We start from the raw sequence: 6,097 nt of genomic DNA, 5'->3' as shown, positions 1-6,097 counted from the left end.
AAACCTTGATTATATCACTAACATTTGTTTTATTTTTCTTTTCATTTCAGTCTTTACATTACCTCTTTGCTCATTCAAGATTTTATGAATTGACTACTGAATTTGTTCAATGGAATTCTGTCCTTCTATCATATAAAGATCTGCTTTTATAATCAATCAAATGAATACACATTCAACTCATTTGCAGAAATACAGCATCTATCATGTCTCTCCCTTTGGTTTGTGACCCTTGGGTTAGGATCCAAAGCCCAAGTTCCTCTGTTAGACATTGGAGGTTCTCTTAAAGTTCACACTGAATGAACTTTTTTGTTCTTGTTTCTCATGATCTTATTATTTCAAGAAATAGTTGACTTTCCTGCTTTCTAGGTCACATTCTTATTTCTGTGTATTTGTTTGTGCCTAAAATTCATTTTTTACTTCTCCCTATTAAGAAGTATTACTCTTCTTTCAAGGATCATTAAATACCAAATTTTCAAAGAGAATTTCTATTTAATCACTTCATGGAGAGCTCAGTCATGTGAAAGAGGAAGTTATGTAAGCAATAAATAAAGTCACAGTTAAATGAATACTGTATTTGGAGATTTGCTATGGGGAAACTAAAATAGCACCCAGTTATCCCTGCTCTGTGGGTTTTGCTCAGCTGGATTATAATCCCTTAAGGTAACAGATAACAGAATGTTCCTCTTCCTCTTCCTTATTTTTATTAATTCTTATAACTTTTTTTAAATAAAATGTGTTCAGTGTATTGCATTACTGCTTGATTGCCTATGTAGGGAAGGATGTTCTATAGAGGCAAAGCTCTGGACAGCACTTTTAAAATTTACCATTCTTACTGACTCAAGAAAGCCTTAGAAGACCACATGAAAAAGTTCTCACTCATAGTATAATGTCATGCTGAATTAATTATGCAAATGAATTTTGAGAGATTTAGAGTGTCAGTTACTCTTCAAAATGCCAAGGAAACAGCAGTGAGGGGAGGCCCTAATCTCATTAGATTATGTTCTTTTTCAGCATCGAGCTCATGTTGTAATGACATTTGTTGATTAGTAGAAGTCTTTTCATTCTACATCTCCACATTTTGTATTCTTGATCTCTATATAAACTCTACTCCCCAAGGCAAATACCATCCCCCTTTTGCCTTCCCATTGGAGAAGTATTGCTAATCACAGAGACTTCCATGTAACAGACAGAAAATACAATATTTATGAACACCATGCATAACATCATACATACATACAACTATTTGTACATTAGTCTAACATTCCGTTAACTGCTGACCTCTACATGAGCAAACTGTTTAAACTGAAATGAATGTTCTCTCTATATTTTCTTTTTAATTAGATTAACTTAAAAAAAAATCTTATTCATAGTTTTCAAGTTCTCGGTTTTCTGTTCTCAATTTCCTGTTGACCAAACATTTCCTAAGCACAAAGGAACTATCCTTAGATACTCTAAATAATGGAGGAATATTTCCTAAGAATGTTTGGATTTTCTAGAATCAGGTTCAATGGTGTTAAAATTTTTAATACAAATGCTGATTTGGTAAACATTGTCAGGTACTTGTGTTAGCTTATCAATAGTGACTACTGAATCGTCTTTTTGATATTAATTATCTTTGAAAAATACAACAGAATGTACTCAGCCTATGTGTCAGTAAGTCTCAACATGTCAGGATAAGTAATTTTCAATGTTAATATGAACTTGTTCTGAAGAAGGGAATAATGTTTAGGGTATTTTGACCTTGATGTTGTTTCTGAAGCTTGCTTTCTTTCATACCATTATCCAACTATGAGCATCTGCCTTTAGCATTACCTTTAAAATAGATATACAAACCAAACATACTCAACATTTCTGCTGCTTTTGTTCCAATTAAACCCATCATAATTTATAACCTGGATTCTAAAAGCAAAATCTTTTAATAAGTCTCCAGTTTCTGCACTGGCAGCGTTTCTCCTTTGCAGAACAATGATGATTTAAAAATATGAGTCAATGGTGTCACACTCCTGGTCTAGCCCCTACATGGATTCCCATCCTATTCAGAGTAGAATCCAAAGTTTTATAAAGGTCTAGGCCATCTCTTGCCTTTCTCCTGTGATCTGTGCTCACTCTACCATTTGCTCCAGACATGATGGTTTTCTTCTGATAGACCCAAGGTGCCAACTATGTCTCGGCAGAGCTCAAAGCAATGGCTCCTGTTCATTTCATAGCCTAACACATTCATCTCTCAGAATTACATGGTCCATACCTTTGCTTTCTTCTATATTTGTTTAAATGCCATATTATCAAAGAGGTATTTCTTGACTGAGTTATATAAAATAGTATTTCTTCTACAGTCTTTACTTTCTTGTTAAGTCACCAACATTCAAGTATTGTCAATTGCCTTGTATTTTCTATTTATTTTTGTAATTCTTGCCTGCAACCTTCAGGAAAAGAACCTCTACTAGGAAAGGTCTTTCCTTTTTCACTTTTGTGTACCCAAAGTCTACAGAAGAATGGCTTGAAAAACTCAGGTGATTCATAAATACTCCTTAAATGAAAAAAAAAAAAATCTTTGACATTGAAGAGTGTGAGAATCTTTACTGGTCATATAAGAGGTTCAAATTCAAAAACTTTCTATGGAATTACAAGCAAGAGTGGAATATTTCCATGCAAATATGTAAGTGGGATAGCTACCTTTTGTCATAAGATTGTCTCAAAGAATGCCACATCTTAAAGAGAAAATAATATTTGGTCAAGTGTAATTTTTCTTTGTAGTTTATGAAAGACAACAATAATTTATAAAAATGTGTTTTTATGTTTGCTATTTCTATGTTATTTTGTATTTTGTATTTCTTAGTCCCTTCACTCAATCACTTGGATGTAGAGTTTTATAAAGCAATGTAATGTGAAATCCTCTGCAATGCTGTTACTATGAACAGTTAAATGCAGGGAGGCATTCAATGCTCTCATTATGATCTTCTCCATCATAAAGTTAGACTTTATATTTAAAAACTAGAGTTGCCAGAATTTAGAAAAAAAAATAGATCCAAGATATGCCTTCACTGCAAAAATCTATGTGTGTGTTTTCTTTTGTGTGCGTGTTTGTGTAGAGAGTGAGTAGTTTTACTATTCATACAAAAGAAAATTTATAACATATATAGTATCTTTGGGAGAGTTTTATTGTTATCTTATTATAATCCAGTTGAGCACTATAAAAATTCTCAGAATGTGTAACATAAAAACCCGTGTTATTTATGATTTCTACTACTTCAACATTTACTGTCAAGATCTTTATGACAGAAAATCTATTTTCTATACTCTACTGTTTCCAACAATCTCTCTCCCTTTTCAATGTTGTACTCTTTCCTAAGGATAAACTTCTTATTTCATTGGTGTTGTGTCAGGGCACGCTACAAATTCAAGTCCACTTCCCCAGGAATAGGTGTATGAAATTTTATATTTCCCAGCTGTGCATACACATACAGCTGATTAAAAAGAAATATTATCCATATTTTATATAAAATATTATGAAGATTTTCTTATTCAATAAAAAGTTTAAATAGAATTGTAAAATATAAACATTATGCATAAAATAAATCTGCTAAATGATGGAGTGAAGAAAAATGTTTTAATACTATTTTCCATCTATTCTATTTTATGAGTGATTAGTCACTTACTACATTAATGGCAAATTATAAGAAAAATCATCACATCTGTATAATTCCTAACATTAACATTTATTTTACTAAATACATATACATGTCAGTGACGTTGACTTTCTTAGAATCTGTCTAGAGTTCATATGCATAAGTAAAATAAATTCAAGAGAATTTTTTACAGGAATGAGAGAAATTAATGGGAAAACTAATATACAGCTAACATGTATTAAAATTTTATAACATAAAATGTGGGAAACAACTGGTACAGTCATAGCATTTCAAGATAACTATATAAATTTATCATGTAAGACTAATGAACATTCCTTTACATTATTATGTCTCTCAACAGCTTAGTGGATTTTTTATGTACTAAAATAATGAAATGTTATCAAGGAATACCAAAAATCATATGATTTCATATAATTACAACAGAAATAAAAACACTTTGCATTATTTTCATCTCAAAGTTTCCCAATATATTTGATAGTCTGTATTAAAACAACAGGCCAAATTCATGGTAATATATTATCTAATGAATATTATAAAACCCCATTTTATTTCTTGGTAGAGCTATTTCATCATTTTTATTGGATTTGAAGGTAAATGGAGGTTTTGAAATGATTAATGAGAGCAACAGAAAGAGAAGTAGCAGAAGAAATGTCAAAAGAATAATAAAACAGAAATTATATTATATGAAATCAAATTTAGTATATAAATATACAAATATATAATTTCACATTTGTAGAAATGATGACAAAAGAAATTAGAATAATTGATTATGACATTAGGTTGTAAAATTATACTATTTCTCCTAATACACTGAAAATTGTTTAGTTTAAATATTTCTGAAGTACTATTGCTTATCACATGTATGTAGAACAATACTTACAAAAATAAAGTATAAAGTGGAATCAGATGTGCAGAAACCTAGTTTTCTTTATAAAATAGTAACAATAATTTTATAGTTATTTCAACTAGTAACATCATTATATGTGTTGAGTTTGTTCTTTATTCCAAACTAACTGAATAAAATATGGATTTTTCTTTTATACAGCTAAGGTATCTTATCTTAAAAAATAAAACTAGAAAAAGTGACTAAAGGGTTTGACATACCATATCTGTCATGGCCAAAAAGTTATGACTGACAGCCTGCCTAGGGCCCAAGGGACAAATCTTTAGAAGAAGAGTAGTGTCCAAAAGCAGAGTTCAAGGAAAAGGTCTGGAACAGAGCAAGACTAATACCTCAGAGGGTAAGAAAAGCTGCCAAGGTCAAATTAAAATCAATCCATCAGTTTATAGGCAACTCATGTGGCAAATACAAGGCCAGGGTCCTATGATTCTTCTCCACACAACCAATGAAAATCCATTTTTATAAATTCTACAGAGAGGAGTGCAATATCTTATGAAAGTAACTGACAAGCTGTCAATCTATCTCAGGTGTCTGAGATGTTCTGTCTCTTCCTATTCCAGGAGGAAATTCCTTTCTCATAGAACTACAATTTTTGAGATAGTGTAGCATTCCTGGGAGATTTTTTCACAGTCATCTTTAAAAATGCTAATCTCATATTTTGCAATCTATATTGTGTCACAAAATTGGGACTGTATGAAGGCTATATCACCGCCTTTAAGAAAAAACACAGCTTTGAATTACCTCTGCCACTTATAAATTGACTTTGAATTGTTAGTGTCCAACTTTGAGACTGCGTTTTCCTATCTCTTTAACAACGATAATGATGAATTTGCTCTGTGCCAGGCTGTCTTCATTAACTCCATGCCTCCTCGTGCAGTCTTGTTAGATAACAGTGTAGTTATAAGGAGTCATGGAGTAAATGAAGGGCACTGACCAAGAGCTATAGTAGCTACTATTTTATTGTTTTTTATTTGACCGCTTCATTCAGAGACTAACTTCAAAGCACCACAATACATTCTACTGGCAAAGATAATAATTACAGAGCTAGCATTATATATAACTTTTATCTCAGGTGACAATGCCAGTGTATCCCTAATGACTTCATAGTGCACTGTGTCAATACAAGTTTTGCATTTGAGCAAAGACTCATGAACCATCTCTGATCATATAAAATTGATGAAGATGGTAATGGCACAACTACATGTGTTGAACCAGATAGAGTTTGATTAACTTAATAGAAATTCATTTTCCTTCTATTTAGAGTACCTTCATTTAGATTGCACACCTAATTATTTGAAGTAATTACTTAAATGAAAATTAGTCATGTTTTAAAAAATCACATGAGCACACATGTAACAATCACTCAATATTTTGGCCCTCAAATTTTCACTATCTTCAATAACAAATCAATCATTCAGATTTTTTTACAATTATAGAAATAGTTCCTTCACTAGAGATCTTCGCATCTTCCTATAGAAATGGGGAGGATTCTAACAATAGTAATCAACTGAGTTGAGAACCACTTTTCTCAGAATCCTTTATCTTATTT

This window comes from Sciurus carolinensis, chromosome 10, assembly GCF_902686445.1.
Source record: "Sciurus carolinensis chromosome 10, mSciCar1.2, whole genome shotgun sequence".
Taxonomy (NCBI): Eukaryota; Metazoa; Chordata; class Mammalia; order Rodentia; family Sciuridae; genus Sciurus; species Sciurus carolinensis.
The sequence above is the reverse complement of the archived record's forward strand: the minus strand, read 5'-3'. Positions refer to the sequence as shown.